This window comes from Oncorhynchus kisutch, unplaced genomic scaffold (genome assembly GCF_002021735.2).
Source record: "Oncorhynchus kisutch isolate 150728-3 unplaced genomic scaffold, Okis_V2 scaffold1714, whole genome shotgun sequence".
Lineage (NCBI taxonomy): Eukaryota > Metazoa > Chordata > Actinopteri > Salmoniformes > Salmonidae > Oncorhynchus > Oncorhynchus kisutch.
In genome coordinates this window covers 1-16897 of record NW_022263659.1, presented here as the reverse complement: position 1 = coordinate 16897, position 16897 = coordinate 1, and the positions used below count along the sequence as shown (strand labels likewise).

The following is a 16897-nucleotide window of genomic DNA, read 5'->3' as shown; positions in this document are numbered from 1 at the left end:
TGGTGGAAAAACGATTGGAACCATTTTCCTGTTTGACCGCTAGTTTTTAATGGGTATTATGGCTCTTTCTGTGGTACTCAATTTGGGATATTATGTGAGGTAGACTTGTGGGCATTCCTAATATTTTCCACGACTTCCTCTTTTTGTATTGTAGTTTCAGTAGTGTAGTGGTTATCACGTTCGCCTCACACGCGAAAGTCAGTCACACCCTTAGTTTTCCACACATTAGGTTTTCGTAGTGTAGTGGTTATCACATTCGCCTCACACGCGAAAGGTCCCCGGTTCGAAACCGTGCGGAAACATTTTGTAATATTCAATATTTCCCAATGCCCAGAGGCTAGCATTTGGTTTGAAACAGTTGAGTTTTGTCTAAACCTTGCAGTCTACCTAGATTATTTTCTGTCATTACAGCTGCTTGATGTGACCGCTAGTTGTTAATGGGTACTATACACAATACCCCATAATGACAAAGCGATAACATATAGTTTTTATTAATGAAAAAAATATTTAAAAAAAAAATGTATTTACATACGTTTTCAGACCCTTTGCTATGAGGCTGGAAATTGAGCTCAGGTTCATCATGTTTCCATTGATCATCCTTAGATGTTTCTTCAACTTGATTGGAGTCCACCTGTGGTAAATTCAAATGATTGGTCATTTCTGCAGCATTGAAGGTACCCAAGAACACAGTGGCTTCCATCACTCTTAAATGGAAGAAGTTTTGAACCACCAAGCCTCTTCCAAGAGCCGGCGGCACACAATAATTCCCGGCTTCTCAAGCCTTATTGCTTAATTAATGGACTAAGTAATTTCTGATTTCATTAGGTTCTGAGAGCGATAAACGTCCCACCCAGCCAAAGTCAGCCACACCCTTTGAATTCCACTCATTAGGTTTCCGTAGTGTAGTGGTTATCACGTTCGCTTAACACGCGAAAGGTCCCCGGTTTAAGACCGGGCGGAAACATATTTAAAAAAATTGGACAGTAAGCCTATTCACTTAGGACTCGGTCCCAATTTCGGAATTCATGCTTTTCCTTCGCACTTCTCAATATTTGCTATTCAGACGTACCTTTTTTAGTCGCGTAACGCACTCTGCATGTGTGGCTAGCTTGGGCGCTCTGAATACATTCCTGCTACGTGTGGTCTGAGGTCCATAATGATTCAAATAGTTTACCATGCCAGGGTAAGCTGACAAGAAACACAGCCCTTATTTCAAGTGTTTTTAAAATCCCCTGTGTGGAATATGAATGGTGGAAAAACGATTGGAACCATTTTCCTGTTTGACCGCTAGTTTTTAATGGGTATTATGGCTCTTTCTGTGGTACTCAATTTGGGATATTATGTGAGGTAGACTTGTGGGCATTCCTAATATTTTCCACGACTTCCTCTTTTTGTATTGTAGTTTCAGTAGTGTAGTGGTTATCACGTTCGCCTCACACGCGAAAGTCAGTCACACCCTTAGTTTTCCACACATTAGGTTTTCGTAGTGTAGTGGTTATCACATTCGCCTCACACGCGAAAGGTCCCCGGTTCGAAACCGTGCGGAAACATTTTGTAATATTCAATATTTCCCAATGCCCAGAGGCTAGCATTTGGTTTGAAACAGTTGAGTTTTGTCTAAACCTTGCAGTCTACCTAGATTATTTTCTGTCATTACAGCTGCTTGATGTGACCGCTAGTTGTTAATGGGTACTATACACAATACCCCATAATGACAAAGCGATAACATATAGTTTTTATTAATGAAAAAAATATTTAAAAAAAAATGTATTTACATACGTTTTCAGACCCTTTGCTATGAGGCTGGAAATTGAGCTCAGGTTCATCATGTTTCCATTGATCATCCTTAGATGTTTCTTCAACTTGATTGGAGTCCACCTGTGGTAAATTCAAATGATTGGTCATTTCTGCAGCATTGAAGGTACCCAAGAACACAGTGGCTTCCATCACTCTTAAATGGAAGAAGTTTTGAACCACCAAGCCTCTTCCAAGAGCCGGCGGCACACAATAATTCCCGGCTTCTCAAGCCTTATTGCTTAATTAATGGACTAAGTAATTTCTGATTTCATTAGGTTCTGAGAGCGATAAACGTCCCACCCAGCCAAAGTCAGCCACACCCTTTGAATTCCACTCATTAGGTTTCCGTAGTGTAGTGGTTATCACGTTCGCTTAACACGCGAAAGGTCCCCGGTTTAAGACCGGGCGGAAACATATTTAAAAAAATTGGACAGTAAGCCTATTCACTTAGGACTCGGTCCCAATTTCGGAATTCATGCTTTTCCTTCGCACTTCTCAATATTTGCTATTCAGACGTACCTTTTTTAGTCGCGTAACGCACTCTGCATGTGTGGCTAGCTTGGGCGCTCTGAATACATTCCTGCTACGTGTGGTCTGAGGTCCATAATGATTCAAATAGTTTACCATGCCAGGGTAAGCTGACAAGAAACACAGCCCTTATTTCAAGTGTTTTTAAAATCCCCTGTGTGGAATATGAATGGTGGAAAAACGATTGGAACCATTTTCCTGTTTGACCGCTAGTTTTTAATGGGTATTATGGCTCTTTCTGTGGTACTCAATTTGGGATATTATGTGAGGTAGACTTGTGGGCATTCCTAATATTTTCCACGACTTCCTCTTTTTGTATTGTAGTTTCAGTAGTGTAGTGGTTATCACGTTCGCCTCACACGCGAAAGTCAGTCACACCCTTAGTTTTCCACACATTAGGTTTTCGTAGTGTAGTGGTTATCACATTCGCCTCACACGCGAAAGGTCCCCGGTTCGAAACCGTGCGGAAACATTTTGTAATATTCAATATTTCCCAATGCCCAGAGGCTAGCATTTGGTTTGAAACAGTTGAGTTTTGTCTAAACCTTGCAGTCTACCTAGATTATTTTCTGTCATTACAGCTGCTTGATGTGACCGCTAGTTGTTAATGGGTACTATACACAATACCCCATAATGACAAAGCGATAACATATAGTTTTTATTAATGAAAAAAATATTTAAAAAAAAATGTATTTACATACGTTTTCAGACCCTTTGCTATGAGGCTGGAAATTGAGCTCAGGTTCATCATGTTTCCATTGATCATCCTTAGATGTTTCTTCAACTTGATTGGAGTCCACCTGTGGTAAATTCAAATGATTGGTCATTTCTGCAGCATTGAAGGTACCCAAGAACACAGTGGCTTCCATCACTCTTAAATGGAAGAAGTTTTGAACCACCAAGCCTCTTCCAAGAGCCGGCGGCACACAATAATTCCCGGCTTCTCAAGCCTTATTGCTTAATTAATGGACTAAGTAATTTCTGATTTCATTAGGTTCTGAGAGCGATAAACGTCCCACCCAGCCAAAGTCAGCCACACCCTTTGAATTCCACTCATTAGGTTTCCGTAGTGTAGTGGTTATCACGTTCGCTTAACACGCGAAAGGTCCCCGGTTTAAGACCGGGCGGAAACATATTTTAAAAAATTGGACAGTAAGCCTATTCACTTAGGACTCGGTCCCAATTTCGGAATTCATGCTTTTCCTTCGCACTTCTCAATATTTGCTATTCAGACGTACCTTTTTTAGTCGCGTAACGCACTCTGCATGTGTGGCTAGCTTGGGCGCTCTGAATACATTCCTGCTACGTGTGGTCTGAGGTCCATAATGATTCAAATAGTTTACCATGCCAGGGTAAGCTGACAAGAAACACAGCCCTTATTTCAAGTGTTTTTAAAATCCCCTGTGTGGAATATGAATGGTGGAAAAACGATTGGAACCATTTTCCTGTTTGACCGCTAGTTTTTAATGGGTATTATGGCTCTTTCTGTGGTACTCAATTTGGGATATTATGTGAGGTAGACTTGTGGGCATTCCTAATATTTTCCACGACTTCCTCTTTTTGTATTGTAGTTTCAGTAGTGTAGTGGTTATCACGTTCGCCTCACACGCGAAAGTCAGTCACACCCTTAGTTTTCCACACATTAGGTTTTCGTAGTGCAGTGGTTATCACATTCGCCTCACACGCGAAAGGTCCCCGGTTCGAAACCGTGCGGAAACATTTTTGTAATATTCAATATTTCCCAATGCCCAGAGGCTAGCATTTGGTTTGAAACAGTTGAGTTTTGTCTAAACCTTGCAGTCTACCTAGATTATTTTCTGTCATTACAGCTGCTTGATGTGACCGCTAGTTGTTAATGGGTACTATACACAATACCCCATAATGACAAAGCGATAACATATAGTTTTTATTAATGAAAAAAATATTTAAAAAAAAATGTATTTACATACGTTTTCAGACCCTTTGCTATGAGGCTGGAAATTGAGCTCAGGTTCATCATGTTTCCATTGATCATCCTTAGATGTTTCTTCAACTTGATTGGAGTCCACCTGTGGTAAATTCAAATGATTGGTCATTTCTGCAGCATTGAAGGTACCCAAGAACACAGTGGCTTCCATCACTCTTAAATGGAAGAAGTTTTGAACCACCAAGCCTCTTCCAAGAGCCGGCGGCACACAATAATTCCCGGCTTCTCAAGCCTTATTGCTTAATTAATGGACTAAGTAATTTCTGATTTCATTAGGTTCTGAGAGCGATAAACGTCCCACCCAGCCAAAGTCAGCCACACCCTTTGAATTCCACTCATTAGGTTTCCGTAGTGTAGTGGTTATCACGTTCGCTTAACACGCGAAAGGTCCCCGGTTTAAGACCGGGCGGAAACATATTTAAAAAAATTGGACAGTAAGCCTATTCACTTAGGACTCGGTCCCAATTTCGGAATTCATGCTTTTCCTTCGCACTTCTCAATATTTGCTATTCAGACGTACCTTTTTTAGTCGCGTAACGCACTCTGCATGTGTGGCTAGCTTGGGCGCTCTGAATACATTCCTGCTACGTGTGGTCTGAGGTCCATAATGATTCAAATAGTTTACCATGCCAGGGTAAGCTGACAAGAAACACAGCCCTTATTTCAAGTGTTTTTAAAATCCCCTGTGTGGAATATGAATGGTGGAAAAACGATTGGAACCATTTTCCTGTTTGACCGCTAGTTTTTAATGGGTATTATGGCTCTTTCTGTGGTACTCAATTTGGGATATTATGTGAGGTAGACTTGTGGGCATTCCTAATATTTTCCACGACTTCCTCTTTTTGTATTGTAGTTTCAGTAGTGTAGTGGTTATCACGTTCGCCTCACACGCGAAAGTCAGTCACACCCTTAGTTTTCCACACATTAGGTTTTCGTAGTGCAGTGGTTATCACATTCGCCTCACACGCGAAAGGTCCCCGGTTCGAAACCGTGCGGAAACATTTTTGTAATATTCAATATTTCCCAATGCCCAGAGGCTAGCATTTGGTTTGAAACAGTTGAGTTTTGTCTAAACCTTGCAGTCTACCTAGATTATTTTCTGTCATTACAGCTGCTTGATGTGACCGCTAGTTGTTAATGGGTACTATACACAATACCCCATAATGACAAAGCGATAACATATAGTTTTTATTAATGAAAAAAATATTTAAAAAAAAATGTATTTACATACGTTTTCAGACCCTTTGCTATGAGGCTGGAAATTGAGCTCAGGTTCATCATGTTTCCATTGATCATCCTTAGATGTTTCTTCAACTTGATTGGAGTCCACCTGTGGTAAATTCAAATGATTGGTCATTTCTGCAGCATTGAAGGTACCCAAGAACACAGTGGCTTCCATCACTCTTAAATGGAAGAAGTTTTGAACCACCAAGCCTCTTCCAAGAGCCGGCGGCACACAATAATTCCCTGCTTCTCAAGCCTTATTGCTTAATTAATGGACTAAGTAATTTCTGATTTCATTAGGTTCTGAGAGCGATAAACGTCCCACCCAGCCAAAGTCAGCCACACCCTTTGAATTCCACTCATTAGGTTTCCGTAGTGTAGTGGTTATCACGTTCGCTTAACACGCGAAAGGTCCCCGGTTTAAGACCGGGCGGAAACATATTTTAAAAAATTGGACAGTAAGCCTATTCACTTAGGACTCGGTCCCAATTTCGGAATTCATGCTTTTCCTTCGCACTTCTCAATATTTGCTATTCAGACGTACCTTTTTTAGTCGCGTAACGCACTCTGCATGTGTGGCTAGCTTGGGCGCTCTGAATACATTCCTGCTACGTGTGGTCTGAGGTCCATAATGATTCAAATAGTTTACCATGCCAGGGTAAGCTGACAAGAAACACAGCCCTTATTTCAAGTGTTTTTAAAATCCCCCGTGGGGAATATGAATGGTGGAAAAACGATTGGAACCATTTTCCTGTTTGACCGCTAGTTTTTAATGGGTATTATGGCTCTTTCTGTGGTACTCAATTTGGGATATTATGTGAGGTAGACTTGTGGGCATTCCTAATATTTTCCACGACTTCCTCTTTTTGTATTGTAGTTTCAGTAGTGTAGTGGTCATCACGTTCGCCTCACACGCGAAAGTCAGTCACACCCTTACTTTTCTACACATTAGGTTTCCGTAGTGTAGTGGTTATCACGTTCGCCTCACACGCGAAAGGTCCCCGGTTCGAAACCGTGGGGAATCATTTTGTAATATTCAATATTTCCCAATGCCCAGAGGCTAGCATTTGGTTTGAAACAGTTGAGTTTTGTCTAAACCTTGCAGTCTACCTAGATTATTTTCTGTCATTACAGCTGCTTGATGTGACCGCTAGTTTTTAATGGGTACTATACACAATACCCCATAATACCCCGTAATTAGCCCAAGATGGCGTAGCAGTAGGTCGTCCTGTCCTGTCGTGTCCCTGTATATATCGTTTATTTTTCGTTTTTTACATATTTTCTCCACATATCTCTTTGAAAACATTTTGCTAAACCCTAAGCTTCCAAATACTCTCCTGCAACCCGACTCACCCAATGTAGCTATTTTTCCTAAAGTATTTATATTTACTTCGGGACCCCTCAACTGAAGCTAGCCAGCTAACCAGCGGGTATGCTAGCGGTCTCCAGCTAACCGGTCATCAGCTAACCTGTAGTTCGGAAAGCTCTCGCCTGTTCGTACAACGCGACTTTAACCAGAGCACAACGGACCTATTTATTTTTCATCCCCGGATTCCCACCACAAATGGAACATCTTTCAGCTGGATTTTTCAGCAACTAGCTATCTAGCTAAACCGCAACCTCGGATTACTCCTGGCTAGCGTTTCCACCCACTTAGCTTGAAGCTAGCCCGGCCGTAGCACCTGTGCTACTCCTGAGCTACAATACCCGGGCCCACGACCGGTCTACCGATGTCATCGCATGAAGAGGAATAAACAGACTCACCCCATCGCGACGTCCCCCAAAGGCTAACTCTCTAGCCCTCGCTATCTCCCTGCTTGCTAATTCGGCCTGCTAACTGCTAGCTTGTCCAGCTCCGGCCCGCTAACTGCTACCTTGTCTAGCCCGGGCCTACAAACTGTTAGCTTGTTAGCACAGGCCTGCTAACCGCCTGAATCGCCGCGTCTCAAACGCTCACCGGACCCATATTTACTTTTTATCTCTTTTGACTTTTAATTTGTTTATACCTTCCGGAAACCTGCCTCACCCAATGTGATACGGAATCACTATTATTTTTTATTTATTTTTAGAACACACTCAAGAACCTCCAGAAGCTAACCAGCTAACTAGCTACAAGCTATTTAGTCATTGTTAGTCTTTTTTTAACCTGGATAACACTCGCCAGGCCAGCTTCCCTGCCCCATCCACCGCTGCCCCCTGGACACTGATCTCTTGGCTACATAGCTGATGCACGCTGGACTGTCCATTAATCACGGTACTCCATTCTGCTTGTTTGTTCTATCTGTTGGCCCCGTTGCCTAGTCTACGCCATTTTACCTGCTGTTGTTGTGCTAGCTGATTAGCTGTTGTCTCACCTACTGTTTTAGCTAGCTTTCCCAATTCAACACCTGTGATTACTGTATGCCTCGCTGTATGTCTCTCTCAAATGTCAATATGCCTTGTATACTGTTGTTCAGGTTAGTTATCATTGTTTTAGTTCACAATGGAGCCCCTAGTTCCACTCTTCACGCCCCTGATAACTCCTTTGTCCCACCTCCCACACATGCGGTGACCTCACCCATTACTACCAGCATGTCCAGAGATACAACCTCCCTCATCATCACCCAGTGCCTGGGCTTACCTCCGCTGTACCCGCACCCCACCATACCCCTGTCTGCGCATTATGCCCTGAATATATTCTACCATGCCCAGAAACCTGCTCCTCTTATTCTCTGTCCCCAACGCTCTAGGCGACCAGTTTTGATAGCCTTTAGCCGCACCCTCATACTACTCCTTCTCTGTTCCGCGGGTGATGTGGAGGTAAACCCAGGCCCTGCATGTCCCCAGGCACCCTCATTTGTTGACTTCTGTGATCGAAAAAGCCTTGGTTTCATGCATGTCAACATCAGAAGCCTCCTCCCTAAGTTTGTTTTACTCACTGCTTTAGCACACTCTGCTAACCCTGATGTCCTTGCTGTGTCTGAATCCTGGCTCAGGAAGGCCACCAAAAATTCAGAGATTTCCATACCCAACTATAACATCTTCCGTCAAGATAGAACTGCCAAAGGGGGCGGAGTTGCAGTTTACTGCAGAGATAGCCTGCAAAGTAATGTCATACTTTCCAGGTCCATACCCAAACAGTTCGAACTACTAATTTTGAAAATTACTCTCTCCAGAAATAAGTCTCTCACGGTTGCCGCCTGCTACCGACCCCCCTCAGCTCCCAGCTGTGCCCTGGACACCATTTGTGAATTGATCGCCCCCCATCTAGCTTCAGAGTTTGTTCTGTTAGGTGACCTAAACTGGGATATGCTTAACACCTCGCCAGTCCTACAATCTAAGCTAGATGCCCTCAATCTCACACAAATCATCAAGGAACCCACCAGGTACAACCCTAACTCTGTAAACAAGGGCACCCTCATAGACGTCATCCTGACCAACTGGCCCTCCAAATACACCTCCGCTGTCTTCAACCAGGATCTCAGCGATCACTGCCTCATTGCCTGTATCCGCTACGGAGCCGCAGTCAAACGACCACCCCTCATCACTGTCAAACGCTCCCTAAAACACTTCTGTGAGCAGGCCTTTCTAATCGACCTGGCCCGGGTATCCTGGAAGGACATCGACCTCATCCCGTCAGTTGAGGATGCCTGGTCATTCTTTAAAAGTAACTTCCTCACCATTTTAGATAAGCATGCTCCGTTCAAAAAATGCAGAACTAAGAACAGATACAGCCCTTGGTTCACCCCAGACCTGACGGCCCTCGACCAGCACAAAAACATCCTGTGGCGGACTGCAATAGCATCGAATAGTCCCCGTGATATGCAACTGTTCAGGGAAGTCCGGAACCAATACACGCAGTCAGTCAGGAAAGCTAAGGCCAGCTTCTTCAGGCAGAAGTTTGCATCCTGTAGCTCCAACTCCAAAAAGTTCTGGGACACCGTGAAGTCCATGGAGAACAAGAGCACCTCCTCCCAGCTGCCCAATGCACTGAGGCTAGGTAACACGGTCACCACTGATAAATCCACGATTATCGAAAACTTCAATAAGCATTTCTCAACGGCTGGCCATGCCTTCCGCCTGGCTACTTCAACCTCGGCCAACAGCTCCGCCCCCCCCCGCAGCTCCTCGCCCAAGCCTCTCCAGGTTCTCCTTTAACCAAATCCAGATAGCAGATGTTCTGAAAGAGCTGCAAAACCTGGACCCGTACAAATCAGCTGGGCTTGACAATCTGGACCCTCTATTTCTGAAACTATCAGCCATCATTGTCGCAACCCCTATTACCAGCCTGTTCAACCTCTCTTTCATATCGTCTGAGATCCCCAAGGATTGGAAAGCTGCCGCAGTCATCCCCCTCTTCAAAGGGGGAGACACCCTGGACCCAAACTGTTACAGACCTATATCCATCCTGCCCTGCCTATCTAAGGTCTTCGAAAGCCAAGTCAACAAACAGGTCACTGACCATCTCGAATCCCACGCACCTTCTCCGCTGTGCAATCTGGTTTCCGAGCCGGTCATGGGTGCACCTCAGCCACACTCAAGGTACTCAACGATATCATAACCGCCATCGATAAAATTCAGTACTGTGCAGCCGTCTTCATCGACCTTGCCAAGGCTTTCGACTCTGTCAATCACCATATTCTTATCGGCAGACTCAGGAGCCTCGGTTTTTCGGATGACTGCCTTGCCTGGTTCACCAATTACTTTGCAGACAGAGTTCAGTGCGTCAAATCGGAGGGCATGCTGTCTGGTCCTCTGGCAGTCTCTATGGGGGTGCCACAGGGTTCAATTCTCGGGCCGACTCTTTTCTCTCTGTATATCAATGATGTTGCTCTTGCTGCGGGCGATTCCCTGATCCACCTCTATGCAGACGACACCATTCTATATACCTTCGGCCCGTCTTTGGACACTGTGCTATCTAACCTCCAAACAAGCTTCAATGCCATACAACACTCCTTCCGTGGCCTCCAACTGCTCTTAAACGCTAGTAAAACCAAATGCATGCTTTTCAACCGGTCGCTGCCTGCACCCGCATGCCCGACTAGCATCACCACCCTGGATGGTTCCGACCTAGAATATGTGGACGTCTATAAGTACCTAGGTGTCTGGCTAGACTGCAAACTCTCCTTCCAGACTCATATCAAACATCTCCAATCGAAAATCAAATCAAGAGTCGGCTTTCTATTCCGCAACAAAGCCTCCTTCACTCACGCCGCCAAGCTTACCCTAGTAAAACTGACTATCCTACCGATCCTCGACTTCGGCGATGTCATCTACAAAATGGCTTCCAACACTCTACTCAGCAAACTGGATGCAGTCTATCACAGTGCCATCCGTTTCGTCACTAAAGCACCTTATACCACCCACCACTGCGACTTGTATGCTCTAGTCGGCTGGCCCTCGCTACATATTCGTCGCCAGACCCACTGGCTCCAGGTCATCTACAAGTCCATGCTAGGTAAAGCTCCGCCTTATCTCAGCTCACTGGTCACGATGGCAACACCCATCCGTAGCACGCGCTCCAGCAGGTGTATCTCACTGATCATCCCTAAAGCCAACACCTCATTTGGCCGCCTTTCGTTCCAGTACTCTGCTGCCTGTGACTGGAACGAATTGCAAAAATCGCTGAAGTTGGAGACTTTTATCTCCCTCACCAACTTCAAACATCAGCTATCTGAGCGGCTAACCGATCGCTGCAGCTGTACATAGTCTATTGGTAAATAACACACCCTTTCTCACCTACCTCATCCCCATACTGTTTTTATTTATTTACTTTTCTGCTCTTTTGCACACCAATATCTCTACCTGTACATGACCATCTGATCATTCATCACTCCAGTGTTAATCTGCAAAATTGTAATTATTTGCCTACCTCCTCATGCCTTTTGCACACATTGTATATAGACTCCCCCTTTGGTTTCTACTGTGTTATTGACTTGTTAATTGTTTACTCCATGTGTAACTCTTTGTTGTCTGCTCACACTGCTATGCTTTATCTTGGCCAGGTCGCAGTTGCAAATGAGAACTTGTTCTCAACTAGCCTACCTGGTTAAATAAAGGTGAAATAAAAAATAAAATAAAAAAATGACAAAGCGATAACATATAGTTTTTATTAATGAAAAAAACATTTAAAAAAAAACGTATTTACATACGTTTTCAGACCCTTTGCTATGAGGCTGGAAATTGAGCTCAGGTCCATCCTGTTTCCATTGATCATCCTTAGATGTTTCTTCAACTTGATTGGAATCCACCTGTGGTTAATTCAAATGATTGGTCATTTCTGCAGCATTGAAGGTACCCAAGAACACAGTGGCTTCCATCACTCTTAAATGGAAGAAGTTTTGAACCACCAAGCCTCTTCCAAGAGCCGGCGGCACACAATAATTCCCGGCTTCTCAAGCATTATTGCTTAATTAATGGACTAAGTCATTTCTGATTTCATTAGGTTCTGAGAGCGACAAATGTCCCACCCAGCCAAAGTCAGCCACACCCTTTGAATTTTACTCTTTAGGTTTCCGTAGTGTAGTGGTTATCACATTTGCCTAACACGCGAAAGGTCCCCGGATCGAGACCGGGCGGAAACACGTTTTAACAAATTGGACAGTAAGCCTATTCACTTAGGACTCTGTCCCAATTTCGGAATTCATGCTTTTCCTTCGCACTTCTCAATATTTGCTATTCAGACTTACCTTTTTAGTCGCGTAACGCACTCTGAATGTGTGGCTAGCTTGGGCGCTCTGAATACATTCCTACTACGTGTGGTCTGAGGTCCATAATGATTCAAATAGTTTACCATGCCAGGGTAAGCCGACAAGAAACACAGCCCTTATTTCAAGTGTTTTTAAAATCCCCCGTGGGGAACATGAATGGTGGAAAAACGATTGGAACCATTGTCCTGTTTGACCGCTAGTTTTTAATGGGTATTATGGCTCTTTCTGTGGTACTCAATTTGGGATATTATGTGAGGTAGACTTGTGGGCATTCCTAATATTTTCCACAACTTCCTCTTTTTGTATTGTAGTCTCAGTAGTGTAGTGGTTATCACGTTCGCCTCACACGCGAAAGTCAGTCACACCCTTAGTTATCCACACATTAGGTTTCCGTAGTGTAGTGGTTATCACGTTCGCCTCACACGCGAAAGGTCCCCGGTTCGAAACCGTGCGGAACATTTTTGTAATATTCAATATTTCCCAATGCCCAGAGGCTAGCATTTGGTTAGAAACAGTTCAGGTTTGTCTAAACCTTGCTGTCTACCTCTCCGACCTGTGGATCAATGTTGCCGTTTTTTGGGGGACCTCCTCCGTGCGATCTGTATGAATGTGACCAGACTGACAGCTTCTCTGAGCCAGGCAAATTCATTTATCAGGGTCATTATAATGGATATATCCAAATAAATGGCAATATAATCCAAGGTAAAACAAACAAAAATGTAGATTGTTTTCTGTCATTACAGCTGCTTGATGTGACCGCTCGTTTTTAATGGGTACTATACACAATACCCCATAATTGCAAAGCGATAACATATAGTTTTTATTAATGAAAAAAATATTTAAAAAAACTTATTTACATACGTTTTCAGGCCCTTTGCTATGAGGCTGGAAATTGAGCTCAGGTCCATCCTGTTTCCATTGATCATCCTTAGATGTTTCTTCAACTTGATTGGAGTCCACCTGTGGTAAATTCAAATGATTTGTAATTTCTGCAGCATTGAAGGTACCCAAGAACACAGTGGCTTCCATCACTCTTAAATGGAAGAACTTTTGAACTACCAAGCCTCTTCCAAGAGCCGGCGGCACACAATAATTCCCGGCTTCTCAAGCCTTATTGCTTAATTAATGGACTAAGTAATTTCTGATTTCATTAGGTTCTGAGAGCGATAAATGTCCCACCCAGCCAAAGTCAGCCACACCCTTTGAATTCCACTCTTTAGGTTTCCGTAGTGTAGTGGTTATCACATTCTCCAAACACGTGAAAGGTACCCGGTTCGAGACCGGGCGGAAACACATTTTAACAAATTGGACAGTAAGCCTATTCACTTAGGACTCTGTCCCAATTTCGGAATTCATGCTTTTCCTTCGCACTTCTCAATATTTGCTATTCAGACTTACCTTTTTTAGTCGCATAACGCACTCTGCATGTGTGGCTAGCTTGGGCGCTCTGAATACATTCCTGCTACGTGTGGTCTGAGGTCCATAATGATTCAAATAGTTTACCATGTCAGGGTAAGCCGACAAGAAACACAGCCCTTATTTCAAGTGTTTTTAAAATCCCCCGTGGGGAACATGAATGGTGGAAAAACGATTGGAACCATTGTCCTGTTTGACCGCTAGTTTAAATGGGTATTATGGCTCTTTCTGTGGTACTCAATTTGGGATATTATGTGAGGTAGACTTGTGGGCATTCCTAATATTTTCCACGACTTCCTCTTTTTGTATTGTAGTCTCAGTAGTGTAGTGGTTATCACGTTCGCCTCACACGCGAAAGTCAGTCACACCCTTAGTTTTCCACACATTAGGTTTCCGTAGTGTAGTGGTTATCAAGTTCGCCTCACACGCGAAAGGTCCCCGGTTTCAAACCGTGAGGAAAATTTTTGTAATATTCAATATTTCCCAATGCCCAGAGGCTAGCATTTGGTTTGAAACAGTTGAGTTTTGTCTAAACCTTGCAGTCTACCTAGATTATTTTCTGTCATTACAGCTGCTTGATGTGACCGCTAGTTTTTAATGGGTACTATACACAATACCCCATAATGACAAAGCAATAACATATAGTTTTTATTAATGAAAAAAATATTAAAAAAAAAACTTATTTACATACGTTTCCAGACCCTTTGCTATGAGGCTGGAAATTGAGCTCAGGTCCATCCTGTTTCCATTGATCATCCTTAGATATTTCTTTAACTTGATTGGAGTCCACCTGTGGTAAATTCAAATGATTGGTCATTTCTGCAGCATTGAAGGTACCCAAGAACACAGTGGCTTCCATCACTCTTAAATGGAAGAAGTTTGAACCACCAAGCCTCTTCCAAGAGCCGGCGGCACACAATAATTCCCGTCTTCTCAATCCTTATTGCTTAATTAATGGACTAAGTAATTTCTGATTTCATTAGGTTCTGAGAGCGATAAATGTCCCACCCAGCCAAAGTCAGTCACACCCTTTGAATTCCACTCATTAGGTTTCCGTAGTGTAGTGGTTATCACGTTTGCTTAACACGCGAAAGGTCCCCGGTTCGAGACGGGTGGAAACATATTTAAAAAAATTGGACAGTAAGCCTATTCACTTAGGACTCGGTCCCAATTTCGGAATTCATGCTTTTCCTTCGCACTTCTCAATATTTGCTATTCAGACATACCTTTTTTAGTCGCGTAACGCACTCTGCATGTGTGGCTAGCTTGGGCGCTCTGAATACATTCCTGCTACGTGTGGTCTGAGGTCCATAATGATTCAAATAGTTTACCATGCCAGGGTAAGCTGACAAGAAACACAGCCCTTATTTCAAGTGTTTTTAAAATCCCCCGTGGGGAATATGAATGGTGGAAAAACGATTGGAACCATTTTCCTGTTTGACCGCTAGTTTTTAATGGGTATTATGGCTCTTTCTGTGGTACTGAATTTGGGATATTATGTGAGGTAGACTTGTGGGCATTCCTAATATTTTCCACGACTTCCTCTTTTTGTATTGTAGTTTCAGGTAGTGTAGTGGTTATCACGTTCGCCTCACACGCGAAAGTCAGTCACACCCTTAGTTTTCCACACATTAGGTTTCCGTAGTGTAGTGGTTATCACCATTTGCCTCACACGCGAAAGGTCCCCCGGTTCGAAACTGTGCGGAAACATTTTGTAATATTCAATATTTCCCAATGCCCAGAGGCTAGCATTTGGTTTGAAACAGTTGAGTTTTGTCTAAACCTTGCAGTCTACCTAGATTATTTTCTGTCATTACAGCTGCTTGCTGTGACCGCTAGTTGTTAATGGGTACTATACAGAATACCCCATAATGACAAAGCGATAACATATAGTTTTTATTAATGAAAAAAATATTTAAAAAAAACTTATATACATACGTTTTCAGACCCTTTGCTATGAGGCTGGAAATTGAGCTCAGGTTCATCCTGTTTCCATTGATCATCCTTAGATGTTTCTTCAACTTGATTGGAGTCCACCTTTGGTAAATTCAAATGATTGGTCATTTCTGCAGCATTGAAGGTACCCAAGAACACAGTGGCTTCCATCACTCTTAAATGGAAGAAGTTTTGAACCACCAAGCCTCTTCCAAGAGCCGGCGGGACACAATAATTCCCGTCTTCTCAAGCCTTATTGCTTAATTAATGGACTAAGTAATTTCTGATTTCATTAGGTTCTGAGAGCGATAAATGTCCCACCCAGCCAAAGTCCGTCACACCCTTTGAATTCCACTCATTAGGTTTCCAGTAGTGTAGTGGTTATCACGTTTGCTTCACACGCGAAAGGTCCCCGGTTCGAGGACCGGGGATGGAAGAAACATATTTTAAAAAAATTGGACAGTAAGCCTATTCACTTAGGACTCTGGTCCCAATTTCGGATATTCATGCTTTTCCTTCGCACTTCTCAATATTTGCTATTCAGCATACCTTTTTAGTCAGTAACGCACTCTGCATGTGTGGCGCTAGCTTGGGCGCTCTGAATACATTCCTGCTACGTGTGGTCCTGAGGTCCATAATGATTCAAATAGTTTACCATGCCAGGGTAAGCTGACAAGAAACACAGCCCTTATTTCAAGTGTTTTTAAAATCCCCCGTGGGGAATATGAATGGTGGAGAAAACGATTGGAACCATTTTCCTGTTTGACCGCTAGTTTTTAATGGGTATTATGGCTCTTTCTGTGGGACTGAATTTGGGATATTATGTGAGGTAGACTTGTGGGCATTCCTAATATTTTCCACCGACTTCCTCTTTTTTGTATTGTAGTTTCGGTAGTGTAGTGGTTATCACGTTCGCCTCACACGAGAAAGTCAGTCACACCCTTAGTTTCTCACACATTAGGTTTCTGTAGTTGTAGTGGTTATCACATTTGCCTCACACGCGAAAGGTCCCCGGTTCGAAACCGTGCGGAAACATTTTGTAATATTCAATATTTCCAATGCCCAGAGGCTAGCATTTGGTTTGAAACAGTTGAGTTTTGTCTAAACCTTGCAGTCTACCTAGATTATTTTCGTTCATTACAGCTGCTTGCTGTGACCGCTAGTTGTTAATGGGTACTATACAGAAATACCCCATAATGACAAAGCGATAACATATAGTTTTATTAATGAAAAAAATATTTAAAAAAAAACTTATATACATACGTTTTCAGACCCTTTGCTATGAGGCTGGAAATTGAGCTCAGGTCCATCCTGTTTCCATTGATCATCCTTAGATATTTCT

General features: G+C 43.1%; 9 non-coding genes across 9 annotated transcripts; all 9 read left to right on the top strand.

Moving 5' to 3' along the window:
- Nucleotides 1-229: 229 nt before the first annotated feature.
- trnav-cac (transfer RNA valine (anticodon CAC)) lies at nucleotides 230-302 on the top strand. The gene has a single exon. It is a non-coding gene; the product is annotated as a tRNA-Val (tRNA).
- Nucleotides 303-891: 589 nt separating this feature from the next.
- On the top strand, nucleotides 892-964 carry trnav-aac (transfer RNA valine (anticodon AAC)). The gene has a single exon. It is a non-coding gene; the product is annotated as a tRNA-Val (tRNA).
- A 513-nt stretch (nucleotides 965-1477) lies between these two features.
- Nucleotides 1478-1550, top strand: trnav-cac (transfer RNA valine (anticodon CAC)). The gene has a single exon. It is a non-coding gene; the product is annotated as a tRNA-Val (tRNA).
- Nucleotides 1551-2138: 588 nt separating this feature from the next.
- On the top strand, nucleotides 2139-2211 carry trnav-aac (transfer RNA valine (anticodon AAC)). The gene has a single exon. It is a non-coding gene; the product is annotated as a tRNA-Val (tRNA).
- A 513-nt stretch (nucleotides 2212-2724) lies between these two features.
- trnav-cac (transfer RNA valine (anticodon CAC)) lies at nucleotides 2725-2797 on the top strand. Its single transcript has one exon. It is a non-coding gene; the product is annotated as a tRNA-Val (tRNA).
- A 588-nt stretch (nucleotides 2798-3385) lies between these two features.
- trnav-aac (transfer RNA valine (anticodon AAC)) lies at nucleotides 3386-3458 on the top strand. Its single transcript has one exon. It is a non-coding gene; the product is annotated as a tRNA-Val (tRNA).
- Nucleotides 3459-4633: 1175 nt separating this feature from the next.
- On the top strand, nucleotides 4634-4706 carry trnav-aac (transfer RNA valine (anticodon AAC)). Its single transcript has one exon. It is a non-coding gene; the product is annotated as a tRNA-Val (tRNA).
- A 1175-nt stretch (nucleotides 4707-5881) lies between these two features.
- On the top strand, nucleotides 5882-5954 carry trnav-aac (transfer RNA valine (anticodon AAC)). The gene has a single exon. It is a non-coding gene; the product is annotated as a tRNA-Val (tRNA).
- Nucleotides 5955-12005: 6051 nt separating this feature from the next.
- trnav-aac (transfer RNA valine (anticodon AAC)) lies at nucleotides 12006-12078 on the top strand. The gene has a single exon. It is a non-coding gene; the product is annotated as a tRNA-Val (tRNA).
- The last annotated feature ends 4819 nt before the right edge of the window (nucleotides 12079-16897 follow it).